This window comes from Hylobates moloch, unplaced genomic scaffold (assembly GCF_009828535.3).
Source record: "Hylobates moloch isolate HMO894 unplaced genomic scaffold, HMol_V3 SCAFFOLD_17, whole genome shotgun sequence".
NCBI classification, from domain to species: Eukaryota; Metazoa; Chordata; class Mammalia; order Primates; family Hylobatidae; genus Hylobates; species Hylobates moloch.
The window spans coordinates 73,470,728-73,484,432 of NW_026652292.1; the positions used below are offsets into that span (position 1 = coordinate 73,470,728).

General features: G+C 36.1%; 1 long non-coding RNA gene across 1 annotated transcript in view; it reads left to right on the forward strand.

Moving 5' to 3' along the window:
• LOC131381635 (uncharacterized) overlaps positions 1-10,250 on the forward strand; it is a 39,208-nt gene extending 28,958 nt beyond the window's left edge. The window contains exons 2-3 of the long non-coding RNA XR_009210512.1: positions 8,492-8,579; positions 9,891-10,250. This is a non-coding gene — a long non-coding RNA (uncharacterized LOC131381635). The remainder of the gene's footprint in view (positions 1-8,491; positions 8,580-9,890) is intronic.
• The last annotated feature ends 3,455 nt before the right edge of the window (positions 10,251-13,705 follow it).

The following is a 13,705-nucleotide window of genomic DNA, read 5'->3' on the forward strand; positions in this document are numbered from 1 at the left end:
ATTATATTAGGGTTCTGCAGAGAAACAGCACAAATAGGATATATATATCCACATATATATATGCACACATATACATATATATATGCACACATATAAATATGTGTGTGTGTATATATATATTTATATATATATTATATATATATATATATTTTTTTTTTTTTACAGAAAGAGATACTATAAGGACTTACCTCACACAACTGTGGAGCCTAAGAAGTTGTATGATCTTGCTGTCTGCAAGCTGGAGACTCAGGGAAGGTTGTGGTGTAAATGCCAGTCCAAGCCCTAAGAACCAGGCATGCTGGTAGTAAGTTCCAGTTCAAGGGCAGGAGAAGATAGGCATCAAGGCTCAAATAGTCAAACCAAGTGAAAATTCAACCCTCCTCTACCTTTTTGCTCTGTGCAGGCCCTAGATGAATTGGATGAGGCCCACTCAAATTAAGGAGGGCCATCTGCTTTACTTTGTTCAGTGATTCAAATGCCAATTTCTTCTGAAAACACCTGTATAGACATAACCAGAAATAATATTTAAGCAGATATCTAGGCATTTCCTGGCATAATCAAGGGTCCAGGGATTTACACATAAAATTAATAATCACACAGATCAAATCTTCAACATGAACACAATATATTCTTACATAACCGAAGTATCATTTTTTTCAGTTGAACTAGTGCCCATCTTCTCTTTGCGTAATGTTCCAATTCCTGCTTTGGACATACTGACTAATTAGCATGCTACTTGCATATGGTAGTCATACATAGCAACTAATGAACATTGTGTAATTTACAATAATTCATATGACTCCTACATTTATATACTTGTTGGTCTAGACATAGCATGCATGAAGTGTGATATTGATTCCTTAATTTGGCAAGTAGATACACATTGAATGTGAAAATTAGGAAGTTATATTTTATAAGAATATTTAATAATGCATTTTAAGATCTAAAATAATTTTGATATGAAATTAATATTATTAAACTTGCATTTTAGCTTTTATGATGTTTGTCAGTTTTGAATATTTGTAAGGAAAAATATGTTTGAGAATAGATATAAAATAATTCCAGTGTTTATATTTTACATATGTTGAAATTTACATTTTGGATAAAATATTAACATTTACTAATCTCTGAGTACATTTACATTTTATTTTTGGTCAGCTGGACAATTATAAATATAAATATATATATATGAAAATATTGACTATAAAATATGGCAATGCTGATGAAATGAAGGTAAACCATGAAGTAAATATATAGTAATGTATTAACTATGTATGTCTCTAATCATCCAATCATCATTCTTTCATAAGTACAACACCTAGACATGCACAATAATAACAAATTTGATCTTTTTTGATATTTTTGGACTGACTTTGACTTTCAGTCACCTAAAAGCTATACACGTTTTTGGCTTGAAGGTATATTTATCAATATAGAAGTTATATATTAATTTATTATATATGTATTTATTAGTTTATGATGTTCAACTCTTTAAATGTATGATAAATCAGTTTCCTTTTTTATTTCTCACTCAGTCACCATGAAAGTTAGGTGAAGCCCTGTTCACATGAATGGACTGAGACTCACATTGAAATGTCAGCAGCCCCCTCTACTTCTGGCTGTTTAGGCTTAGACTTGATATCCTTATCTGTAAGGTAGGACATCATCAGTCCCCTCATTGTATTCTGGGATGATTACATAAGCCAACATCTGTAAAAGTGTCTAGCACTTAGCTCATGCTAGTTTCTTCTCATAAGCATATTATATCACTTGAACCTCAAAATAATGAGGTTGTTTTCATTAAGTGCTCTGTTACTCTTTAATAAATGATAAAAATGAGATTCTGGGAAGATGGTACCTACTAGAGATCACAGTCAGTGAATGATGGATATGGGTCCATCATGCATGACTTAATGGGATAACAGGAAAAGAAAGTGTGGCCCTTGGGATGAGAAATCCAAGTTTGAGTCTCATCTTTACCATTTAATGGTTGTGTGACCTTGAACAAGGAATTTAAACTTCTTTATTGTCAATTTTCCCAAATGTCAATTGAGGTTTAGAGTAGCCATCTATAAAATGTGAGGATTAAATAAAGTAGCATAAAATGCTACCAGATGTATGTGATTTATATGGTTTCAACCTTATGCCTCTCAATACTGTGCTCTTATTACATTCAAAATGTGCCTTTTTCAGTAGGAATATTTCTTCCAAATAAATTTTCACCTACAACCCCAATGTTATTAATACGTAACATATAAAGAACAGCCTTGGATGAATTAGAACAGAGCCGCTGTGTATTGGAATGCCACTTCTTTTCCTTACTCTCCAGGACTATGGTGGCTCCTGAAGCTATTTTCTTTGAACCTGAAGGCTCCAGAAAACAAGGTTTGAAATATATGCCCTAAAACCACTTTCCTTGTTACATCATTGCATACATCTACGTATGAAATAATCTGCAGCGATAGCTATTTTCCTGAAGCAGTTCTGACAGCTCAACTGAAGAATTTTCCATCCGCCTCTGCTGGCTAATGTGGCCATTTCTGCACATCATGAACATGTCTCCCCACAATGCCTCCCACTTCTTCCGTTCCCCATCTTGTTCCAAGACTGGGCCAGCACAGAATCAAGCATCCACATGACCTTGGCTTACCTTGACTCAATCTAGCATCCATGTAAAAGCATTCTGAGACTCCACATACCAGACGGGTGGCTGGCTGTGTGCCACCAGTTTAATTGCCAGCTTAAGTGACTTGAGTTTCCTAATTCTAGAGTAGCGTTTTACACACCTGCAGTTTTTTCTTTTTCTTTCTTTTTTTTTTTTTTTTGTTTGTAGCTTTTCATGCAAGTCTAGATTTTGCCAACTCTGGCATTTTTCAGTAACAGCGCATTTCTCTCCGACAGTCCCATTGAAAGCAAGTGGGGCTTAGCACTTTTCAACTCTGATATTGCCTTTGGCTGTCACACAGATGTCTATCACTTCAGCTTCTATTTTCAGGGTTCAGGAATGTATAAGGTTTGGAAGACTGAACTGCGCCAGTAATCAACATAAATCACATTGTGTCACTCTACTGCTTACTGTTCTCCAATGGTTTCTCATTGTACTCAAAACTCTTTGTTTTTCCTTCGAAATATGCAAGTGCTGATTTCTCCCTATTCCTACAACAACATATAATACTATGATTCTCTCTCTCTCATTCTGCTCTATCCACAATGACCTACTTTCTGGTTTGCTGCCACCCAGAGTTTATTTCTGTAGCAAAGTCTTTGAGATAACTCTGCTCAGTCTAGAATGTCTCTTCCTAACTTTATGTACTGCTCCTTCATGTCATTCAGATTTCTGTTTGCATATCACCTCCTCACAAAGATGTTTGCCGACTACCTACACTAAATTAGCTACTGGGAAACTTTCTGTCACATAATGCTATGATAATTCTGTACAAACGCCTACCTGTACTTCTTTAATTTTTAAAATGATTGCATTTTGAGGTTTGTTTGTTTGCTTCTCCTTCTTGAATGCAAATTCCATGACTGTGGGGGGCCTTCTATGTTTCATTCACTGCTGTATATTCAGCAAATGAAACAGCCTGACACACAGTAGGGGTGCAGTAAATATTTGTTTCGTTAACTGCCTGGCCTACCAACAGTGTCTCTATTCCCATAAAGCCAAGTCTCTTACCTCAGTATTATATTGGATGTGATGTGGATTTACCCAGTTTCATTTGTTATCATTTCCATCTAGTCACACAAAATAAACTGAACCAACTCTTTGTGGTTAGGTAGAGTTATAGGACATTTTTGGATAACACAATGTGAGTGGAAGTGATCTGCACCAATTTGGGATTAGGCAGGGAAAAACCCCTGCCATTCTATTTTCTCCTTTCCTCACTTTGGGGAGTGGCTGACCAGAGGCTGTGTGCCAGGACGGGATCACAAGATGGAAGTAGCATGCCTGTGTGAGTCATCACTCTAGACATAGCTGCCATAGAGGGTTGCTCAATCCACACTGGACTTATAATGGGTGGAAAGCAAACTTGTATGTGTTGTGTTGGTTACCGCAGCATAAGCATAACCTATCTGGAGTAATGAATCCATATAGAGTGAAAAGAGCATGAGCTCAAGAAATACCCAGAATCAAAGCCAGCTTAAATTGTTTGATCTAGCTAAGCTGCTACTGATATGGTTTGGCTCTATGTTCCCATGCAAATCTCATCTGGAATTATAATCCCCACATGTTGAGGGAGGGACCTGGTGGGAAGCGATTGGATCATGGTGGTGGTTTCCTCCACGATGTTCTAATGATAGTGAGGGTGTTCTCATGAGATCTGATGGTTTAAAAGTGGCAATTTCCCTTGTATTCTCTCTCTCTCTCCTACTGCCATGTAAGACATGCCTTGCCTCCCCTTCACCTTCCACCATGGTTGTAAATTTCCTGTTGACTCTCCAGCCAGGTGGAACTGTGAGTTAATTAAACCTTCTTCATAAATTACCCAGTCTCAGGTAGTATCCTTACAGCAGTGTGAGACTGGACTAATACAGCTATGAAATAAAGTGTTTAACATACATGCACACTTTTAGGTGGTTAGTCATGTAAGTACTTGGGACAAGTAAGTGTTCATCAAATTTTAGTTCAAGATTAACATTTCTAGAAACAGAAATTTACCTATTCATTAAATATACAATGCAACTTTGAATCTTCTTGCATTCCAGCCTTAATATGATAATGAACACCAGCCCCTTTGTTCCTAGAAAGGGGTCCTGATCCAGACCCCAAGAGAGGGTTCTTGGATCTCTCACAAGAAAGAATTCAGGGCAAGTCCTCAGTACAAAGTAAAAGCAAGTTAATTAAGAAAGTAAAGTGGTGAAAGGATGACTACTCCATAGACAGAATAGCATGTTCTTGAAGGTAAGAGGAGGAACGTGTCTGCCCTAAGTACAGTCCTTGTGTGTGTGTGTGTGTGTGTGTGTGTGTGTGTGTGTGTATATATATATATGTGTATATATGATAAAATATGTATATATGATAAAAATAGATCTTGGGGAGATGTGCTCTGCTACAAAGGTTTGTGATACAAGATTATTTTTCTTAATTACTATATTTTGCAAGAACTGATATTATTATCTTTAAAGCAAAATTAGGAATGCCTTTGTTCTCCAGATATCAAGATATCTGGACACTCTCAAGTCTGGGTCTGTTTTAGTCAAATTATTAATTTGTTCCCTTAACCATAAATATCTAGAGGCTAGGAATGCCTAATTTCCTAGGAATGCAGCCCAGAAAGTCTCAGCCTCATTTTCCTAGCCCTCACTCAAAATGGAGTCACTCGGATTCAAACGCCTCTGACACCTTCATTACTTATCACTTATTCAATGTTAATATTGGTCATACTTTAAGATGCCAGACATTGTTCTAAAAGCACCAAGGTGAACAAAACACCTTTTCTCTCTAAGACATCTTACTTCAATAGTTAGGATGGACATGCAAGTAAATAAATTTGATGAGTTGAGACAAAAATAATAAAGGCTATGACAAAGACTCCATCTAAATGGAAGAGGTAAAGTTTGAGCTGGATCTGAGGTTTTTTTGCATTATATTTTTCATGAATGTTCTCATTCATTTCATCATTGATTCAAATCCTTTTTAAAATTTCTTTGGGTCCCTGATTCAGCAATTATCCTCTCCCCTTTCTTGGTATTACTTTTTTCCATAACTCATTCTATTTGCCCTAAAATATCTTATTAAAATTACAAAGTAAAACAAGTCAAATCAAATCAAAACAAATGAGTAAACAAGCATCCTTCTTCTTCTTTTTTTTTTTTTGACAGAATTTTGCTCTGTCACCAGGCTGCTGCAGTGCAGTGGTGCGAGCTCGGCTTGCTGCAACCTCTGCCTCCCGGGTTCAAGCGAGTCTCCTGACTCAGCCTTCCAAGTAGCTGGGATTACAAGCATGCATCACCGCGCCCAGCTAATTTTTGTATTTTTAGTAGAGACGGGATTTCACCGTGTTGGCCAGGAAGGTCTCGATCTCCTGACCTTGTGATCCATCCACCTTGGCCTCTCAAAGTGCTGGGATTACAGGCATGAAACACTGTGCCTGACCACAAGCATCCTTCTATACATATTGCTTGCCAGTAAGCAAGGTTTCTTACTTTCTTGATGTCTACCCCATATCTCCATTAAATCACCTTGCTTTCACTCAGAAATTCATTCCTTCATTCTTCAAGTATTAAGCATCTGCTGTTTGCCAGTCACTATAGTTGGCATTGGAGATACAAACATGATTGTTGTTTATAATATAAAGACAAGACATTTAGATGATAGCAAAAAAAAAAAAAAAAAAAAAAAACCCATGCAACTTTACACTGTGACATGTTTGTATGTCTTTCCATCTGGTATGCATAGTTCTATAAAACTATAGAAGCAGTCATCTAACTTCAGCTAGAATGTCAAAAAATGATTTCTCAGTGAGGTAATATTTGAAAGGAGTCACAAATTTAATGAAGAAAGGTTTCTTAGACATGAGAAAGAGAAGACATTTCAAGAGCAAACGAACTTGGAAGACAGCAATGTGTTCAGAAATGGACTTAGATTGTAATTGTGAAAAATGAAGTCTTGAGAAATGTTTAGAAAACTACAGGAATTTAAGGAAGTCAGAGAGCAGGAGCTATGCAGAATGGCATCTAGCTTGCTTCTCTGATGGAGCCCATGAAAGATGACCCAATGTTCTGAGATCGATAACACTACAGAATGAATACAATTTGGGGAGAATATACTAAATTCAGTTATTCGCATGTTGGTTTTGAAGTGCCTCTCAGTTATCCAAATGCACAATCCACGTAAGAGCTTGGATTTGTAAAGCTAAGATGGAAAGACTTAATATAGGGTGTACGTTTGGAAATACCACAACAAAAATATACAAACTATAACACTCAGGGTAAGATTATTTTCCAGAAAAGATTATAGCATAAGAAATGGGTTTAATATTAGCTCCAAGAAAGTCCCTCATCTCATTAGAAATGAAGAATGAACCAGTAAAGACCAAGGAAGGGCTGGTAAGAATAGAAAGAAAACCATGTGGTTTTAAAGCTAGAGAAAGTCAGAGTTTATGAAGAAATGCCTGCCACATGCTTAAAATTGCTGACAGCTCAAGTTAAATAGGTAGCAGTGAGGCCTCTTTGATGAAGAGCATGAGAATTACTACAGGCCTCAGCAAATGGAGGTTCAGCAGAGTAGGTGGAAGCCAAGTCTGACTGAAAGGAGAAGGGTAGAGGGAGAACTTTGGAGACAGACCTTATCAGCTGTAGACGACTTTCTAAGAGGCTTGGAGGCAGGGAGGAAATCTACACAAAATCGACACATGGCACAAATGGTCCAAGATACTCACAGCTGATTTATTTTTTCTCTCTATCTTGCCTTGCACACATTTGCCTTTACAAGGAAAGGAACATATACTAATTGGAATTTATCTCCAGAACTCCTGTTACCACTCACCTTATCAGCTTCCTGGAAGTGAATATGAATGAACCACAGAAGTCAGAAGACTTCCACTCTAGTATAGAAGCTCCACTCTGTTCTTGGGGGTTTCATTTTGTTGCTAATCCATTTCAGAAAATTTTTTCTCATCAAGGCCATTGTGAAATGAAAGAACTTGAGTTTTCTGGGGAAATCAGAGATTGTGACCAACACATCTCATGTCTCTCAAAGTATAAATTTCAGAATTCAATAAATTGATAAGTAACGTTTTATTCAATTCCTTAAAAAATATGATGTACTATATTTTTTGCACATAGTCCATAAACAGATGTCAAGGATTTTGATATACCCTCAAGAAAGCTTCTCAATAAATACTAGAAAAAAAAACTAAACAAAAACATTTTGCAAAATATTAGTGTCCATTCAGTAGTTTTAGACAAACACTTAATACCCCTGATTTATAGTTCTGATTCTGTCTCTTTTTACTGAGCAATTTTGGACAATCACCTGTCCTGGGACCTCATTTTCTTAATTTGTAAAGAAAGGAAAATTTGCCTAAATTATTTTTCCAAGTGTAAAATTTTGCAATTTATACTTGTATATTTTATAGTTAGATTTTTGAAAAGATACGAAGGCTTTATTCTGTGCATTCAATTAATAAAACAGAGTTCTCAGACTGATGAGGCCTATGAGGTTGTGTTAATTCATTTCTCAAGGAAATTATGATAGGGCGAAACAATTAGCTATTTGTGGCATTAATGCAGTAGAAGTGCTGTGCTCTGATTATAAAATGGAAGGAAGCCATGAGTATCCAGAAAAGAGGGAAAAACAATTTCTCCCAAAGACAGCTATTCTGGGAATCTGATAAGTTTCACCCGTGGCATCATCCTGAGCCGCCAATCATGAGAAGATTTCAAAGAAGATAGGTTACCTACACCCACCTGACTGTAGTCTCTAAGGAAGTTAGGAGCTGACAGGAGGAGGAAGTAATATTGAATGTAATCTGTCTTGGCTTTGCAGGAGGCTGAAATGATCATTTCGTAGGAGTGAAGGTTACATAAGAGTAAGTAGACTAGGAGAGAGATGGTCTTCTTACTTGCTAGGGAAGGTGGGTGATACTAATCAAAAATATGTATTAATGAAACAAATAATTCTAGTATCTTCTCCTATTTTTAACTTAAAATAAGTTCCCCTACTTCATTGTTCTTGTTTGAATTATTATGTCAACACAATAAAACACAGCATGACCTCAGCCATAGAGAAAAGATAATTAGTCTATTTTAGAGATTTAGTGCAAGACAGTGTGGGTTCAAAGGTAAAGAAGAGGGAGACTTGAGCAATTTACTAACTGTCCTAGCATTAGTTTCATCATATGCAAAAGGGACCAAGCTGGTGACTACTTCTAAGCTTGCTAAAATAATTAATAAGACTTTTACAAATGAATGAATGAATGTAAACAAGTTAAACTATACCTAACATATAGGAAGTACAATACTTGCTGTTATTATTGTCTATGTACTTAGCATATCTACCAAAGTCTGCACTTGTAAAACGTACATTTCTAAAAGCCTATATAATTTATAAATAATGAAGTTGTATTAACATTCATAAAACACACACAGCAACCAAGACTAAGAGGTAATATTGGCTGTAAAATCAGAAATGTCATAGAAGAAGCCACTGAAACAAAGGTTCCCATTTGTCTTTAGCGCTGTCTGGGAGAGAGAGATTATATTTTATAAAAATAAATTGTCTCTCCATGTCTGCAAATCTGACCATGTGGTAGAAATGTGCACGGTAAACCATCATATCTCAGTAGCATCCACAGTTCTGATTGGACTGGCACTGCTTTGGCTCCATGCTCATTTTAAAATAACTTTCTGATTATGATTTTATTTCTGGAATAGATTTGTCATGCAGAACAAATGCACTGACCAACAAACTTGGTTATGTAATCCACCTGATACATTACATTTCTCAATATAAATACTAATTTAGCAATTTGGTATTCTGGTTTATATGCAACCTTCTTGTGTAAGGAATTAGCATGGCTTATTCCTCGGAAGCACATTCATTTTTGGATGTATTACTAACTTTCTTAGTTTATAGAACTATTCCCTGGAAATGGATGACATTTCCAAATTACCAGCGTCATTGGCAGATATCTCTGGTGACTAGCCAGGCTTCTCCAAGAAAAGGCCTTCTGTAAATGTCCTTTCAAATTGTAAGAAAAGTTCTCCAGCCATAACACGAATTGGATAAAAGCTACTCTAGGTCTTCAGCAGCCTCAATACGGCTTACCTTCAGGATTATGAGTACTGCCATTTTTGACCAATGTTATAATTTGATACAACTTATTTCTTCACACACTCTTTTCTTGTCCACTATTCTCAAGTTTTTACCCCTGTTCTGTCTTTAGAGTTGACTTACCACGTGAAAAATGCAACTACAGAACCATAGATGGCTTGAGCTAGAATGGACCAGAAGGATGAGGGCAGATCTCAGCTCCCCTACTTGTCAAGGGGCAAAATCATTGTCAGAAAAGAGGATTCCTACAGTTCTGGTTTGCTCTCACCTATTCTCTAGTGTTATTTTAAACCACATTTTACTCTACTTAAAATTCTCTAGCCTAAAAAGCATCAGGACAATGAGTAACTTCCAAATGAGATGAAATGATGTCAAGTGTCCTTGAAACTGGTCATTGGGCCTCAGAGGAACATATCTACCTGTTTGAGTAGCTAACATTTGTTTATGTGTGCATGTTGAGGTTGTGTGTATGTTGGGGTTGTGTGTGTGAGTTTTGGAGGGTATGATTAACTATTTCTCTTCAACTGGCATAAATAGTATACGTGTATATGTTTGACAACTATTATAATGCTCTGCTTTTCTATATCTTTATTTTCTTATTCATAAAACGGAGATAATAGCAATAATGCCTGCTTAAGTTTCTTAGGAGAATTAAATAAAAAAAATGCCTAAGGCATTTAGTGTAGTGTCTGACACATTTGATCACTCTCTGAATACCAGTGTAGCAGTTTTTGTTATAACATTTATGTATCACTTGTAATATATTTTTATTATGGCATCAATTCGATACGTATGATAATTTCTTGTCATTCCTTACTCTCTTTCCATAATTTACCATAATTCACAGCATTTATTCCCTTCTAGTAGCATAAAAATTAATTCATTTTTAATTTTTATTTTCTGTACCAACCCACTAAATTATAGGTCCCACCAAGGTGGAGCCCTTCATCTCCTTTGTTCGCTACTGTATCTTCAGTGCCTAGATCAGTGCCTGACCCATAATAGTTGGACAGTAAATATTATTAGGGTGAATGACAGAAAGGCACTTCTGTGAGGTGGGTGGAGCAGGGGTTATTCTCCCTGTATTGCAGCAGAGGAAGGTAAATTGCAAAGTGGCTTTAAAATTTATGCAAAACTGAACAGCTAGAAATTCCCAAAACCACTGGTAGAATTCTGGTAATTCAATTGAGCAAAGATTCTGAAGAAGGAAAACATCTTGGATCATCAGAAGCAATTTAGTAGGAGAAAATTCACTTGAAAGACTGAGATGAGGACAGGCTATTGAAACGTTTAAATTTCAGGCTGGAAGGCTGGAAATGCACTAACAAGGCAATGGGAGTCATTAAACGTTGAAGATGCTATAAATGGCATAGAGAGGTTGGGTTTTATAACTTCCACACTGAGATTATTTGTTATACACCAGTATATTTATAACTTAACACACTTTGGCAGAAGGAGTGTGCTTATACAAATATACACAGAAGGGTTTATAAAAATATACACTCCATGATGCACATCATATCCTAACTCCACTCCACCTCTGCTACAACACACAAAAATGGATGTGCCTAACATGTGACCTTGGGCAAATACAACAAGTCCTAGACCCTTCTGGTAGCTGGCTGTGAGATGCTTAGGCAGTTGATATTTCTGGACAATGATAGGACTCTTACTTGAAAATATCAAATGCCTTAGCAAGTAATAGAATATACTTCAGAGACTGTCTGCTCCTCCTTCTGCAGGATTGTCTTATCACTATACCTGCACCGTGCAAAATGTGCACGTATCCATTACACCCATCAGTGTGAACTACTGACAGTTCCTGAAACGCTGAGCTCTCTAACATGCTGGTTTCTTTCTGCTACTGAAAGAGTCTGGAAAACACAAAGCATTTAGCTCAGTGGATGTATCACAGCAGATGCTGGGAAAAAAATATGTGTATGTGTGTGTGTGTATATATATATAATTTGTATTATATTGCAGGTATGTTATATCATATACTACAGTAAAACATTACATAAATATTCATTTTGGCAAACATGACTTCTATTACTTTTATGCCCATCAATTATCTCCGGCAAATATCTGTATATGTTTCTAAAATTGGATTTTTCAAGAAATTCTTTTGCTGGCCAATGCCTTTGCCTTCGTCTCGGAGTCTTGACCTTGCACAAATCTCCATTACACTACCCTAGGGGGTTTTACTATTCATTTTTTAATTTGTGTAAGTCTCTCATAATAGGTTTTTTTCCTCTGGGGCCTCGGTTATATCTTCTTCATTTTTGTATGCCCAGTTCTTACCAAAACCTGGTATGTGGTTGGTGCTCGGTTATACTTTTACACTCAAGAAATACATACATTCCCACAATAGATACATCAATTCCAAAACGACCTCTGTCTTGGAAAATCTTCAGTGAATTTTTTTGTCAGGCTTTTAAACCATGGAGTTGCTTTTTTTTTTTTTTTTTTTTAAGGTTTTGTAGTGAATTCCATTATAATTCATTTGAGGGGTCTATTATATTGTCTTTGAAATTATTGTTTTCTTTTTGAAAAAAAGTAGAGGTATTTCTGATACCTTAAACATTTTTTACCGGAGTGGCTATGGGAAGCCTTCAGCCTTCCGCCTTATGGACAATAGATAACCTTTTGCCTATTCAGAGCTTTGCCGGTTGCATTTAACACAGTGAGAGGATGCATGCTCTACACGAACATCAAAGTGGCACTCAATCTTCCTTGGAATTTGTGTGATTGCCTCTTTTGTGTTCCTTAAAACCTCAAACCTTCTGAAATTGCCTTCTCAGTGTGCACCAGTAACTTGTATATGACTTGTATCAACTACATTCCACCTCAGGAGCCGACCATACCTTTGAGGTAACTCACTTTAATTGCCAGAATCCCAGGCCAGACCTTGTGGGAAAAAATTGCATTCACCATTCCCATGGCAAATTTTTAAAATATTTTTGTAGAAATGGAATTGCACTATATTGCCAGGCTGGTCTTGAACCACTGGGCTCAAGTGATCCTCTTGCCTCGGCCTTTCAAAATGCTGGGATTATAGGCATGAGCTACCACGCCTGGCTTGTTTCCCTAATTTGATTGAATCGATTTATGTTGGAGGTGAGGTATATTGAACATCAGCTAATTTTGAGACCAGGTGCTGGATGTATGTATGCAAATAAGCATATATAGTATTATTTAATTATCATAATGAGACTTTTAAAGTAATACTGTTATCTTCATTATTAGTTGTTAGAATGAAGTATACTGCTTCATGTAAAACACATTTACATCTATTACAGATCTATAAATGTTCTAGTTCACAGAATATAATAAAAATAATAAAACATAATAGATTAGTGGATGTCAAGTACTTGCTTTAAAAGTAAAAAAAACTTCTATAGTAATAACTTAGACAAGTATTCTTCTTTCTGTAAGTTAAAATTCTGTTTAAAAATAACATAAATCACATCTATCTATTTACCCAGGCATACATAAAATATAAGCACATATTTATTTCCAAGCTCTGTGATAATCATGACTCATGATATAATCAGAAAAATTTTTACTTTCAGGAGAACTGACTATTTATAAGTTCCTCATATGTATTTTATAACTTCAGACAAGAATTAACCATTCTGAGCTAATGATGGTAATGCATGTAGAGTATATTACATTTCCGAAAGCACTTAAATATACTTATATTTATATATAAAATATATAAAAATTGTGTTAGTTTCCCAAGAGAAGTATGCCTTTGGTCCAAAGCTCATTTAGTCTTTTACGTATACTAGAATTTTGTACATAGAACACTCAATCAGCTGATAAAATCCTGGAACTCTGGAAATTAATGGATTTCTCCAGTATCACTTGCATTAGAAGTGATAGGGCCGGGATGGAGCAGGAAGTGTCTGTTCTTTTCATAGTTTC